Genomic DNA, 15320 nt, shown 5'->3' with positions numbered 1-15320 from the left:
ATACAAGCATACGCTATCCTCTTTATATTTATATTTTTGTATTTTCGCACATACACTTACTCTTTTCTATAACTTTCATATATTAATCATACGTCAATCACATATCATACACTTACCACTTAAGGTAAGTGTATTGACTTATCACATCAATTATGCACACAGCCCTGAAAACATAACAAGGAAATAGGGCTAGAAACTCACCTAAGCTTGGTTCCATTCCGAGTTAATGGTAACTCCTCTCTTTAATTGGGCGCGGCTAACTGTATAACAATTACACAAATCAATTAAATACTTCTAACTATATCATACTTCTAAGTTATGGTAACCCCTAGCTAAGGGGGTCTGGGGGGCAGCGGGGTCTAGGGGCGGCAGCCCCTAGCAGGGTCCAAGGGCCAGAGCCCCTGGCTGGTGTTGAGTTGCCAAGTCAGCTTGGAAATATTTTATTTTCATTGATGGTCATTAACAAAATTTTCACTAAAATTATTAGGTGATTATCTTTTTCGTTATCCCATTCGTTATGACCAATGGTTCCATTCGTTATAACGAATGGCTTGATTTGAGGTGAATAAGTGCATAACGAATGACTAAGGCCATTCGTGTTTTCTATAAGAAGAGCTCATTCGTTACAAGAGCATTCAAGTGTATCTTATAGCAAATGACTTGATTCACTGTCTTATCATGGCGAATGAGTGGGTAACGAATTACGAATGCCATTCGTTAATTCTGTAAGACGAATGAGAGGTTCATTCGTTATAAAGACACGCGAATGTATTCGTTATGACTGTTTAACGGTGACCAATGATTTGTTTGACATAATGAATGAGCATCAGACTTATCCATTCGTTGACTCGAATGTCAAAGACAAAATCGATATGAACAATAACAGTCAACAGGCATTGGATCTGCAATAAACCTTCAAATCTCGACGAAACAACACAAATTTGATATCAATAGAATCAGAATCACAGCGCCTACTAACCCTCATCCACCAAACATCAAAACAATAAATGGGGCATTAGATCTATATATATACGGTTCTTTTACCATCGATTAACCTATCAAACTTTAACGGATTTCACTGAGATTCAATTCGTTTATCTTGTCTTTATCATTTGTATAGATCTAGAAATACTACACGAGCCGAACAAGTGTTTTCTATATAAAACATACCTTTAAACGAATCGGTTTACAAACGAGATCTAGTCTTGATGTACGTTTTGCTCGTCACGATGTTCTAACGCCCACCAGCTCGGGTCTTTTCCTTTAGATCTTGGTTCGGGATATAGGAGTTGTTTGTGTGCGTTTATGAGTGTGTTATGGAGGCTAGATGATAAGAACGAGAGTTTAGGGTTTTAGGAAGGTTGAAGGGGTTTATATACCCTTAAGCCCATGGACCTAAGGCCCATCACCATCCCTTATTCCATCTTTTAAATGTCCAAGCCCACACTCTAATAGTTTATTTATCTAAACTAAATAACGACACATTATTAAATAAATGAAATTTATTTTATTTACTCTTTTCAAAAGCAGGATTTTACAGTGCCCATAGATACTACGGATTTTTCACCCAACTATCCAATTAAATAACAAAACATAATAATCGGAATTTACCGAATTTAGCCACGAACAACCGTGAATTCGGTTTAAAATTCAACCTAAGGTGTCGGTCGCATGACAGTTGTTTTCCCTTTCGCCTAGAGGAACTTGTCATACTACCTAGCCTTAAGGATGAGGAGTAAAAACAAAACTAGGAAATTCTTAAGGAATTTCCCAAAGATAAAAGCAATATAATTGATTTAAACTATTTAAGAAAATTTTCTATGAAGGTTGAGGCATTGCCCACCATCCCTTATTCTATCTTTTAAATGTCAAAGCCCACACTCTAATAGTTTATTTATCTAAACTAAATAACGACACATTATTAAATAAATGAAATTTATTTTATTTACTGTTTTCAAAAGCAGGATTTTACAGTGCCCATAGATACTACGGATTTTTCACCTAACTATCCAATTAAATAACAAAACATAATAATCGGAATTTACCGAATTTAGCCACGAACCACCGTGAATTCGGTTTAAAATTCAACTTAAGGTGTCGGTCGCATGATAGTTGTGTTCCGCTTTCGCCTAGAGGAACTTGTCATACTACCTAGCCTTAAGGATGAGGAGTAAAAACAAAACTAGGAAATTCTTAAGGAATTTCCCAAAGATAAAAGCAATATAATTGATTTAAACTATTTAAGAAAATTTTCTATGAAGGTTGAGGCATTGCCTCGGAGTTGTGTGTGTGTGTGCACGATAATATAATAATAAACACTCATTAATCAATTATCTAAGAAAGTTGTAAACAATAAATTTGAACACATAAGGCAAACAGATAAGCACGTATGGGGCTCCTAAGCATGTTACTAAGGCACCACTAATGACCTATCTTAAACCTTCGACTCTGATACCAATCTGTCACACCCCAACCAAAGGCGAAAATGCCGAGGCGTGAGTTGATTGCTCACAGCTCTCAAGGTACTACCATGAAATAATTAAATTATAATATCAATTAATTCAAATTAAGTAATCCAACAATTCATATAAAGAAATACATAATTCCATTGATAAAACAAATAAGACAAAAATCTAAATTTAAATCTTGTATCCTCTCTCTAGCATGCAACCATAAGTTTCTTCAAATAAAGCTTGAGAATCACATGACATGATGACCTACATATGCGTTAAAAATACAAATATGTATTGTCGACACTAGGTTGAGTGAGTAAAACACCAGATTTTGTGAATATATAATAATAAATAAAAGAGCTAACAGTGTCAAGTGAGATAAGCAATTTAACCAATAAGCAAGTAAATATGTTGTCGGTAAGCTCAATGCCATATGAACGAGACTATGGCAAACATGACGGGCATATGATCATACTAGTATAAGAATATGTTAGACCTCTCCGAAATGTATTCAAGTAAAACATATAAGCATATAACACGTTAGGCATAAATTGTTAAACAAACATGACTAATATATGCAAGTTAAGTAATATTTAGTAATAAAATATCTACGAAAGCATATGCCTCCAAAATAGTAAAAATGAGTAAAAAGAGGGGAATGTGATACTCACCTGATTTAATGAGCAAAAAAGATAATATTAAGACAACAATGAGGACGGTAAATCAATCTCTGACGTAATGGCCTAATAAAGAATGAGTGCGGAAAATAATTTAGAAAATTGACGAGTTAAAATAAAAATGGGAATAGGATGACCAATTGTTATATTTTGATAATAGATAGATTTATTAAAGCTTTTATCACCTTTATAGATCTTTTAATATGTTTTAATTCATATATTTAATATTATAATTTATTAATTAAAATCAATGTTTATAATAGTTTTTATCCCCCGTGTTACGGAGGTTGTTTTATATTATTTGTTCTAATATTTATTTATTTTTTAATTTATATTTTTTTATTATATGAAAGTTAATAATATACTTATGGTTTAATGATAAATTGTTTCATAAATAAATGAGATGTTATAACCCGGTTTAAAAGCTATATGGTTTTAATGAGACCCAAGATCCATTAATTTTTTTTACTATGAAATTGGTTTTTTAATTATAAATAATATTTATGAAAGTTAATAATATACTTATGGTTTGATGAGACCCAAGACCCGTTTATTTTTTTTTACTATCAAATTGGTTTTTTAATTTAAATAATATATATATATATATATATATATCTTTTTTAAAATAAATAAGATATTATTTTTTATTATATCCTATTTTATAAGATTTTTACATAAATAATTTGGTGAGGATAATTTTTAATTTAATGAGATGTTATAACCCGTTTAAAGAATTTCTGGGTTTGATAAGACTCATACCCATGAATTCGGGTCAAATGCATGAGAAGCCTCCATTTAAAAATCAAGCAAATCAGGTGACTCCAAAAAAAGGGGGAGCGACCACATCGCGACACGTAGGATTTTTATGTCTTCGTTTATATATATTATAGATTAATAATAAAAGGTTAATTAAATCATTTAAATATATACGAAATACATAATTATGATGATAATACTTAAATAAATAATATTTATAATTATCAGTAGAATATATATAGAGATTTGTTTTATATCATTATTTTTAACTAAAAATACATTGTAGGCATTTTAATTAAAAACCTTAATGAAATCTTTATTATAAAACATTTACCAAGTTTTCTTTTATAACCTAAATATATATATATATATATATATATATATATATATATATATATATATAATTATGTACACATGTATATGGTTTTAGCCAAGGTTCGGGAAAAGCGATAGGTAAGCATGACGGTTTTTTAAGAAAAATATGAATTAATTATAAGTTTTATAATGTTATAATATGATTTAATGGTTAAATAATATAAACTAACCCTAGAAAATAAATTCCAAAAATAAAATAAGGACTGGGGGGGTTCAAACCTGCACACCCCAGTGGTTCAAAGATGTTAAACAACCCACCAAGCCAACTGCTCTGGCTGGTCAAATGTTTTTAACTCAGAAACATAAATATTTAACCAGGCAGATCAATAAACCCAAATTGAAAATAAACCCTAGGAATTGAAATTGATCAATCCACGTGAGGTTAGTTTAATTAATGTTTGGGTTATTGATCAGCGATTAGAAACGAACTAGAAACATATCTAAATTACCTCAAACGACGAACAATTGAAGGTTAATTATATGCAGTTACAGACGACGGATTAAGGTCAAGAACGAACATGAGCTGTTGATTAGAATGCAATTGAACATGGGGGTTTTGATCACGATGATTAGGGAATGGTTCTACCAAATTAATTGCGTTACAATGATCGTTATATGGTATAACCGTTACACAGGTTAGGTCGGCTTGTTAATATTAGCAATGCATATCAAATGATCTACTTTTCCTAATTGGTTACATCGGTGATGTCGTATATCGTATGAGGAACAAGAACCATAAATAAATTCCAAGATTTTAACGAGTATTGTGGTTCAAGAAAGATAACAGGGTCATGGGTTGCGGATTTGGATGCTGGATATGGATAAACGATTTATAGGGTAAACGGGTTAAGAGGTATAATATCCAGAATTTTCTAATTAGTCCCTGTAGATTTAAGGAGGAAATAAGATAGGTTTAAAGTTTAGATTTGGGTTAAAAAGGTATATATTTCAAAGTTGATTTATATATAATAAATAATATAATAAACAATTATATATAAAATAATTACTCGAAAAACGCGATATTTGATAAAATTTCACAATTATAAAAACGGGTCGGGTAATGGTTAATAAAATAATAAAATTAAAATCCGAGTTGTTACAGATGGACCCAATTTGTAAGGGTATTTTTGTCATTTGGTAAGTAAAACAAGTAATCATTCAATATACACTGAATTTTGTGTATTTCTTTCAATAACACTTTTAATGGAACTGAGGGAGCAATTATGAAGCTGCGATAATTAATGTCTATTATTAACATCAAAATAATCGACCAATAGTTAAAAAAATTTTATATCACTTTTGGGCAGGAAATAAAACTTGTTTAAATACATATACAAAAAAATTTGTAACACATCATCTTTGAGTAGAAGTGAGACAATCATTTTAGTTATGCACAGTTAGCTTTGATGGATATAAATGTAACATATCACATTTGGACATAAGTGAGACATTTAAATCATTTAGGCAAACATTAACAAAATTTTATAGTTAAGACTTGAATAAGGAATAGATATGACACATTATCTTTGGGCAGAATTGAAAATATCAAAATTCTTACAAGTAAAGCTTTTATGAATTGTAAAACATTTTAAGTTTTAAGTGTTTACAAAATGTATGAATATTTATTAGCCAATATATAAATGTAACATGTTTTGTTAGCCCCCAATTTTTTCTATAGTAACCTGTTTAGTTTTTGGTTTTGGAAATGAGTTCCTGGTTTTTATATGAGAATTCGGTGTAAATCGAGATTTCGGTTTTAAGTTAGATCTCGGTGTAAACTATGATTTAGGTTTTAAGTGAGATCTCGGTGTACACCGAGATTTCAATTTTTTGGTGAAATTTCAATGTAAACCAAGATTTCAGTTTTAAGTGAGATCTCAGTGTAAACCGAGAACTAAATAAAGTATTTCGATTTTGGTTCAAATTCTTAAGGATCATATGATTTATTAATTTTGAAATTATATTCTCATTAATTATTCAAATTTTGAAAAAATCTTTTGAGATTTGTTTATCTACTAACACAATCAAGATATAATTTGAACCAAATTACATGTTATTTTCGAAAAACCCATGATGAACACGAAGAACATCACCGAAAATTATTTGTTAACATGCTTTTTTTAATGTGAAAATTGGTTGTATTGTTTTTAAACACTTTATCTGAAAATCGATTTAATAAGTACAAGCATAATAAAATCAAAATTAGGGTTTATAAAGTCTTTAGATTCATGTCTTCCGGTTAAAATCCATATTTAATGGAAAAACCATGAAGAACCGATTAAACAATATCTCTCTTGATACCAGATGTTGATCAATTCTTCACAGTTATAGTAGAAAACATGATTAACATGATAAACCTAATTAGATATGCGTACCTATTACAACAGAGAGGGTAGCAACAAAAGATGAGAAACTTCCAGACATGATTGTCAGCTTGATCGAGTTCTACTTTAGGATGTATTGTTAAAGATGGTGATTAGGGTTATTGAGAGAGAACCGTATATGGGAGAGAAAGAGGGTAATAGATTTTGTGTTTTTATGTATGTGTGTTTCGTGTAACCTCTTGGATGTTAATTAGTCTACTTTATACCAAAGGGGAAACTCTTTATTAGCTAACAAGGGTAATACGGTTCATCAACAATTACCAAGTTAATATAATAATAAGGTATAATTGTATATTATTTTGATCTATTTATTATATAAATGATTATAATGACCTTACAATAACATTTATTCTTACATTCTCCCACTTGGCTGAGTAATCATCTATTATGAGTATTAGATTCGTCTGCAGATTTTAACACTCATTTTAACTTTAAAATTAATCTGGAGCAAATAAATACAGTCATTAAATTGAATATCAGCTCAAGATCCCCATTAATAGTAGTGCAGTCTTTATTTAAAATGTAATTCTAATTGTTTACCAAACTAATATAATAATTAAATACTTGTTTATGATTTTGATATATTTTATTATACAAATGATTATAATGACCATTATCATATATATATATATATATATATATATACTAGTTTTTATCCCCCGTATTACGGGGGTTATTTTTTAATGTTTGTTCTAATATTTATTTATTTTTTAAATTTATATTTTTTTATTGTATGAAAGTTAATAATATACTTATGGATAATAAATTGTTTTACAAATAAATGAGATGTTATAACCCGATTTAAAAGCTATATGGTTTTGATGAGACCCAAGGCCCGTTTTTTTTTACTATAAAATTGGTTTTTTAATTATAATTAATAATAAATAATATTTATGAAAGTTAATAATATACTTATGGTTTGATAAGACCTAAGACCCGTTTATTTTTTTTTACTATAAAATTGGTTTTTTAATTAAAATAATATATATATCTTTTTTTAAAATAAATAAGATGTTAATTTTTAGTATATCCTATTTTATAGGATTTTTACATCAATAATTTGGTGAGAATAATTTTTAATTTAATGAGATATTATAACCCGTTTAAGGAATATCTGGGTTTTGGTAAGACCCATACCCATTAATTAAGGTCAAATGCATGAGAAGCCTCCATTTAAAAATAAAGCAAATCTGGTGACTCCAAAAAAGAGGGGAGCGATCACATCGTGACAGGTAGGATTTTTATGTTTTCTTTTATATATATATTATAGATAAGTATATTTATTCTTACATAGAAACGTACTTAAAAATCGCATCTATGTTTTTCTTGAATTATCCAAAAAGTTGGTTTCATATAAGTATAAAACCCAGATCTTTTTGCAGGGTTGAAATTAACTATTATCTTAATTAATAATTGCAGGTACAAACTGTACAAAAACATCTCTGTCACCAGCGAATGATTCCATGTTTCCATCAATGCGTGATGCTAGGCATATTGTTGTATCGTCATCCCCACACGCGTCGTACCGAATTTGTTTTTTAATCAAGTGTGCGTATCACTCTCACTGGAATCCTCTCAAAAGGTTGTTCTAAATAGAAAAGATGAGGTTCGAATCTCTTTCCATCTTGTCTAAATCAAGAAAGCTTCCACTCCTGGTTAAAGCGGATCTCATATAACAACAAGTTCTAATATATTTAAAAGCTTCCTTAATTTTGTTCTTAAATGGTATTTGCTCAAAGTTAATGTTCATTCTCAGTACATGCATTGATCATAAAAGTAGATTTATGAGTAGGAATATGGCAAAAAAGGGAGAGATAATTTTATTAAAAAATGAGTTATTTTAAACTATGATAAAAAAAAATGGGTCTTTATTATGTCTTGGAGTATGCAAATCTAAATAGATCACATGGGTGTTGTTGATGTTAGTTAACATAGTCCAAGCATTGTTACCGATTTTCAAGATCATAGAGCGTTACATTTGGTTCGAAATGCATCAGTCGATCTTTGTGAAAAATAGTGAGGATCCGGGTTTTACCTATATATATAGGACACATGTTAGATGGCTTTTTAGAGAAGCTTGGAAATGGCTTTATAAAGAGTGGGTGGATACTTGGTGAAGATGTGATATGGACATTGTGTTGTGTGATAAATGGTTTAATAAAGTTTAGTGTCTAGTGTTTACTTGAAGTCGTTGTATGAAGTTTGGTTCCATAATTGGTGCATATGTTACATGAATATTTTGTTATGTGATAAATGATTATGTAAAGTTTAGCATCTAGGGTTTCTCTTAAATTGTTATAGTTAGATCGAGTTGACCAATACATTGTGAACTCGCTGGTTGTCCCGACTTCACTCTGATGACTACAAAATATAGTCGAAATTTAGACCACGAAATCATGTGAATTCTTCATTCAGCCAAAGGAAAAAAAAGCTAGCCAGAATAGTATTGATCTAGCCACGTGTGTGTATATATATATATATATATATATATATATAAAAGTTTCCCAACTCCTCATGCCCTTTATCACATGAACTTAATATGGTACAACGACCAACATATATTTATGCCACAAAATTAAGGGTAAGTAATATCTAAATCTAAACAAGTAGACTAGCCAACAACTTGTTCCTCCAATAGGGCTCCTGCATTTACAAGCATAGGTTGTAGAGACTGCTCAAGGTGAAGGCTAATAATCTTACTAGCCCCACCAACAAACTGACCGCCTATGAAGACAGCAGGCGGGTTTCGTCCACGTCTTAAAAGGCTTTGCTCGATTTCATGACCTTTAGCGATCTCATCTAGCTCGTAGACAGCAGGGTTTACTCCGAGCTCAAAAAAGAGCGTCTTTATCGAGTGACACATACAACATGAAGTCCTACTGAATATCACCACTGGCCACTCAGACACCATTCGCATTACCATGTCCATATCTAAAGTAGCTATGTGTTAATTAAAGTTTTTTGAAAACGTGTGTTTTTAAGAGGACTGAAAAGATTATGAGGTTTGGTGTGAGGAGGTGAAGAAGCCATGTGGTCATATTATATAGAGTTTGTGGAATAATCTCATTATGAACCTGTAAAGGATAAAGCAAGTAATGATGTGAAAAAGAATCGTGTTCTTGATAGCACCATTTGTCTCTCAACAACGATGTTGATATATATATTTTTTATATTATAATATAAACTTCTTCCATGATCATATACTATCATGATTTCAGAATCAACATTTTTTTAATTGGTAACAATTTCTCGACCTAACGTTATAAAATGACACCTTATATTTCTACAAGACATGTAAAGGTATTCATATTAATTACTAATTAATCTTACTAGAACTCTCTCAAGTTGGATAATAAAGGCCGGAGAACGGCAGCCACTCATTCTTAAAACCAAAATTCTTAAGATAAAAGAGTTGATAGAAAAAGGGTTCGAATCAGGTAAAACAATAAAATGCTACACAATCAACGATAAGTGAACATGTACTGCCATTAGATAACAGTAGGATTTCACAAAATTCACCTCAACGAATATAATATAATGACAATCCTATCTATATATCACATGATTATCTCTTAAAAATAACAAACTTAAATATTGACCAATACCTCAAATATGGAATACCACCCTCAAGTGAATGGGTGACGGACATATATGCAAAGCTTGTCACAAATATTCTCGTATATTAATAGTTATTTCATAAGTATTGCATGCAGCATCATTTCGGTCGAAAATGTATAGCGCCGATGAATTGATTTGAAATTGGAGAAAACCAGTTGTTTGTCATGAGTTAGTTCAAGATATAACTGTTAAAGTAATAAAACTCATAGATCGTTTGAAGACGGCTAGAGATAGGCAAAAGAGTTATGCTGATACGAGGAGAAAGTTAGAATTTCATATTGGAGACAAGGTGATGGCTAAGGGTATCACCTTGGAAAGAAGAGGTTCCATTTGGTAAAAAGGGTAAACTTAGTTCATGCTTCGTTGGACTGTTTAAAATCCTTAAATAAAGACGACCAGTATCTTATCAGCTACAGTTTCTTAAAGAAATGAGTAGACCACACAATGTATTCTATGTGTCGAACCTATGCAAGTGTTTGATAGAAGATTTGGAGGTCATCGAAAAGCTGAAATTCGTAATACAACCTCTATAGGTCGAAGACTTTAAGATAAAGATTTTTGAATGGAAAGACTGAAGTTAGTCAAAGTTAGATAGGAACACTAGACGTGGTGCTTAATACAGGTGGGAACTAGAATCATATTTGAAAAAGAAATACCCGCATTTCTTTAACTGATCTTAGAACGAGATAATCAAAGACGATGAGGATGCCACCCCAGAAAATATCATGTCCAAAATGTCACATTTATAAGTAAAGGGGCCTAACAGTCTTATCAACAAAGTATGAGTTCAGGCTTTAAAATGAAAATATTGAAAATTAGTCGGTAGCGGACCACCATCAAAGGCATAATAGTTTGCTATGACCTTGTTGAGACTTGAGATATAAAATGAGACATTAATGTTTCGTGTGCCAGATGATTCATCTTGGTTGTAGACTGGTACCGTAGCCACAAACGGTATGCATAAATATTTTCTAATCAACAAGAGGCTTAAACGTGTCAGATGACACGACGTCATATGTTGGCGGTAGGCTACCGCCGATATGCTTAGTAGTGCGATATGGGATCCTTAAAACATTTTGACACATAAGATAGAAACTAAAATACATGTGTATTTGGATCCTTACGTATAGGGTTTGTAGTAGGCATACAACAACCATGCAAGCCTTGTCAATAATAAGGGCACGTAGATGCATAGAGAGGTTTTTGGTGTACGTGTATGTTTAGTTGATATGACACGAGATTGAAACCTGCTGAGCTATTGAACGTTATTGGTTTAAATGTAATAACTATTTATGATTTTTATTAGTCTAATAGAATTAGCAACTTATATGGGAGATATGAGGGATGACTTTGGCTTGTCAGGGTTCGAGTCCTGATCTCACCCGGTTTTACCGGCTCCTCGCTGTCGTGCCGTTTGGCGGGCGTGGGGGTTGGGTTTTATCCAGTGAACCCCTCAACAGGTGGACCGCTAAGGCTTCGTCCGTCCGAAGTAGTGGCCGGCTCGGGCTACCTTTAACCAATGGGGGTCGCGTACGGGGTACCCGACGTTACTTAATTGGCCGTTCAACAAAAAAAGGTAACAAATTGTAGGATATTTGCAAGGATAAATGGGAAAGAATTGAAGAATCCCCAGGCATAGCTATCGGATGACTTAAATAAATATTCTGAAATTCTAGTAACAAATTTTTGGCAGTAATATATGTGATCAAATCAAAGCTATGTAATTCCCCTTTTGTACAAACTAATATTTTAAATTAATTATTTTCCCGCCACGTAACAAACTTTGATCAAATGAGTAAGAGATACCAACTGACAGTCATACATCTAGGCCCTAAGATCGGGTGGTTGGATGATCCCTAAACTATGCAACTAGCTCCTATACGATTCCAAGATTGTCACCCCCCGACCAAAGGCGGCAGAACATGCCGGGGCACAAAAGATTGCTCAAGAACACAATGGCCCTATTAAAGTGACAATATTTAATCAAATCATTCATTTCATTCAATTATCAAATATAACACAACTTGTTGATACAAGACAACACAAAAAAATACAAAGAAATAAAAATTGTTCATTTTTTAATAACCTAAACGGTCTCAAAATAAAATGGCGTCTTCAATGTTCAATCAACCAATAATTAAAGCTGTAGCATGCATAAGAATAGATTCGATCAACACGAATGTTGGTGAGCAATACACTAGTTTTTCCAAAATCACAATTCATATGTGTAAATAGAACATCGCAACAACCATTGTAAATGTAAAGTATAGAATTAAGGCTCCTTTCTAATTGGTAACAACCAAAATACTCGGATAAATAATGAGGCCCTATTCTATTAGTACAAAGCTAAATGTAACAACTCGTATTTTCAAATTAATATTTTATCTGTAACCAGACCCATTTACGGGCCCGAGCTATCTCATCAATAAAATTTCCGCACTTATTGAGTTTAATTAATTGTTATTATTATTATTATTATTATTATTATTATTATTATTACTCCTCCGTCCCAATTTAAATGTCTTAGTTTGACTTTTCAAGTCTTTCTTTTACAAATTTGACCGTAAATATTTTTGTTCGTGTCGTATAATACTTGATGAAAATTATAGGAATGGATTGGGTTTTAAATGTATTTTACATTGATATAATTTTCATCAAGTATTATACGGCACGAATAAAAATATTTACGGTCAAAGTTGCAAAAGAAAGACTTGAGAAGTCAAAATAGGACATTTAAATTGGGACAGAGGGAATATTATTTTTAATTATTTATATATTTATAATGTTTGTAATTTGGCAAGAACTACCCTAAACTAAACTCTTATCTCTTTATGTATCCACCCTCAAACCTTAGGGTCTAAAATGAAAGTTTATGATTTTAACCCTTTAACAAAATTGGTTAACCCGAACCCATATTATATTTCAATAGCCGATTTTGTTTTCTTGTTCCACACGTTGATAATTCGAGAAATTGATTTGGAAATATGAATATTCTCATTATACTCGGCGCACCGACAAAATCAATTTGGAAATTACATCAAATTTATTCGGTTTTTCTTAAATAACGAACCGAAAACCCTAAAATCGAATTACTATATTAAAAAACGTAATTTTGCAATTAAATCAACCCATAGCCCCTCCAAACCATCGCGATCATAACCCATACACTTAATTGCATTTTAATTCGCTTATGTTGCTCGCCGTGATCCTCTAGGGCCGACGGGTTCATCCAATTGTTTATCCTCGTTTAACAACAACCAAGGTAATTAAATTATATGTTGATAATCTGTTTTCAATAGGGAACAAGAACCCTAAGGTTAATCGGTCGTTCATGGACCGATTTAACCAATTGCACAATTAGGGTAGATACAGATTATGGGGCGGTTTGGGGGACTACATAAAACTTAAGGTTTCTGGGTTATTACACAACCACAACACCAGCCTAGATGGCTGGTGTTGTTACGGATAGATTCTGTGAACTGGCTGGGGATCTGGGTTCGACCCTCCTCAGCCCGGTTTTGCTATTTATTTTTTATCGGTGTTAAATCAATTTTAAATATATTAAAATCAATATAAATACTTATTTAAACACAGTTTTTGGTAAACCGTCATTTTAGATTCATTTGTTCGATCTTTAATCATCGTTTATAAACAATACATATATGTTTAGGGGTGGGTTATAATAAAAAGAAATAGTTGTTTAGGAAGAGTAAGAATAAATCTAAGCCCTTGGATATATGATCTAGTGGTTGAGATTTGTAGTTTTTAAAATACCAAATAGTTTCTTAGGATCTAGGATTTAGGCTACATAGTTTCATAACTCTAAATTTAATGTTATTCCTACTCTTCCTACAAAACTATGTCTTTTTATTTCAACCCTTTTCTGTTTATATATATATATATATATATATATATAATACAGGTTTTTCTAAATAAAGGTTTTAGCAAATAAAGTAAATGTATTAAACAAGTTGTTATCAATCTTGTTAAAACGAAAAATTGTTAAATATTTAAATTAAATTATCATATTATAAGTGTTTCTAATGATAATATATTTCTTTTAAATAAACATATGATTATATATATGTCAAACCCCCCATCTTAGCCCTGGGTGTGCGACCAACAGTTGGAGCCCTTCTTTTGTAATTAAATAAGAGTTACGGGTTTAATAGCAAAAATATTTTAGCATGGATTAAAATATAATATTTACATGATCAAAAGACGAGATTATAAAATACCCGTTTAATGTTTACAAAATATTTACTTATTTATCAACCACAATAACATATTTAATGTTTTAACAAAATGACCTAAGCCATCAGATTGCCTATCGAAGACTTCGATTCTTCAAGCGCGTCTATCCTTTGTTACCTGTAAAATAGTTTGAAAATACGTCAACAACACATGCTGGTGAATAAGATGACGCATAAAATATTTTATTTACTTAATTACCTCTCGAGACATAACTTAGGTCTCGGCCCATCGTAGCTTAGGAATAATCAACTTAAAATCTTAAAACACATTCACAAAGTTAAGCTCTACTCGAAACCGCTCAGCAAACACCGCAACGTTCGAGATTACTTAGCTACCATAAATATACACATGATTACCCTCTCTCGGACATAACTTAGGTCCGGCCCATCGTGGCGGGGGCATATAACCAGGTGTGGCGCAGTGTGCCCACCATCTTACCACATATGTAAGGATCTAAACAAACGTACATGACAACCTGAGGGCCAAAGATTACTTTTCTTTATAATGTTTTTGAGATACGTAATCTCATTTAATCAATTTACTTTGACTCGATTAAACAAGTTATAAAAGTTTGGGGCGTATTCACCTTTTCAAAGAGCAGCTTCACTTCACTGATCGAGTTTGTCTTTCTTTAACTATCTCGAACCTATAGTACTAGTATAACATTTTGTTATTATTAGATATTTAATCTAGCTTAAGACCTTTAGTCTCTTTTTGTATAATCTTTACCTCGATTATATTTTCTTTCCGCCTTTAGTTCAAAACATCTTTTCTTTATTTTACAAGTTTAAACCTTTAGTTTT

General features: G+C 31.6%; 1 pseudogene; it reads right to left on the bottom strand.

The window, feature by feature from the left end:
• Positions 1 to 9137: 9137 nt before the first annotated feature.
• LOC143563452 (monothiol glutaredoxin-S2 pseudogene) lies at positions 9138 to 9589 on the bottom strand (annotated as a pseudogene).
• Positions 9590 to 15320: the final 5731 nt, after the last annotated feature.

This window comes from Bidens hawaiensis, unplaced genomic scaffold (genome assembly GCF_021521415.1).
Source record: "Bidens hawaiensis isolate Kalapana, Puna unplaced genomic scaffold, B.hawaiensis_p1.1 tig00021387_1, whole genome shotgun sequence".
Taxonomy (NCBI): domain Eukaryota; kingdom Viridiplantae; phylum Streptophyta; class Magnoliopsida; order Asterales; family Asteraceae; genus Bidens; species Bidens hawaiensis.
This window is presented reverse-complemented; position numbering and strand designations above follow the sequence as displayed.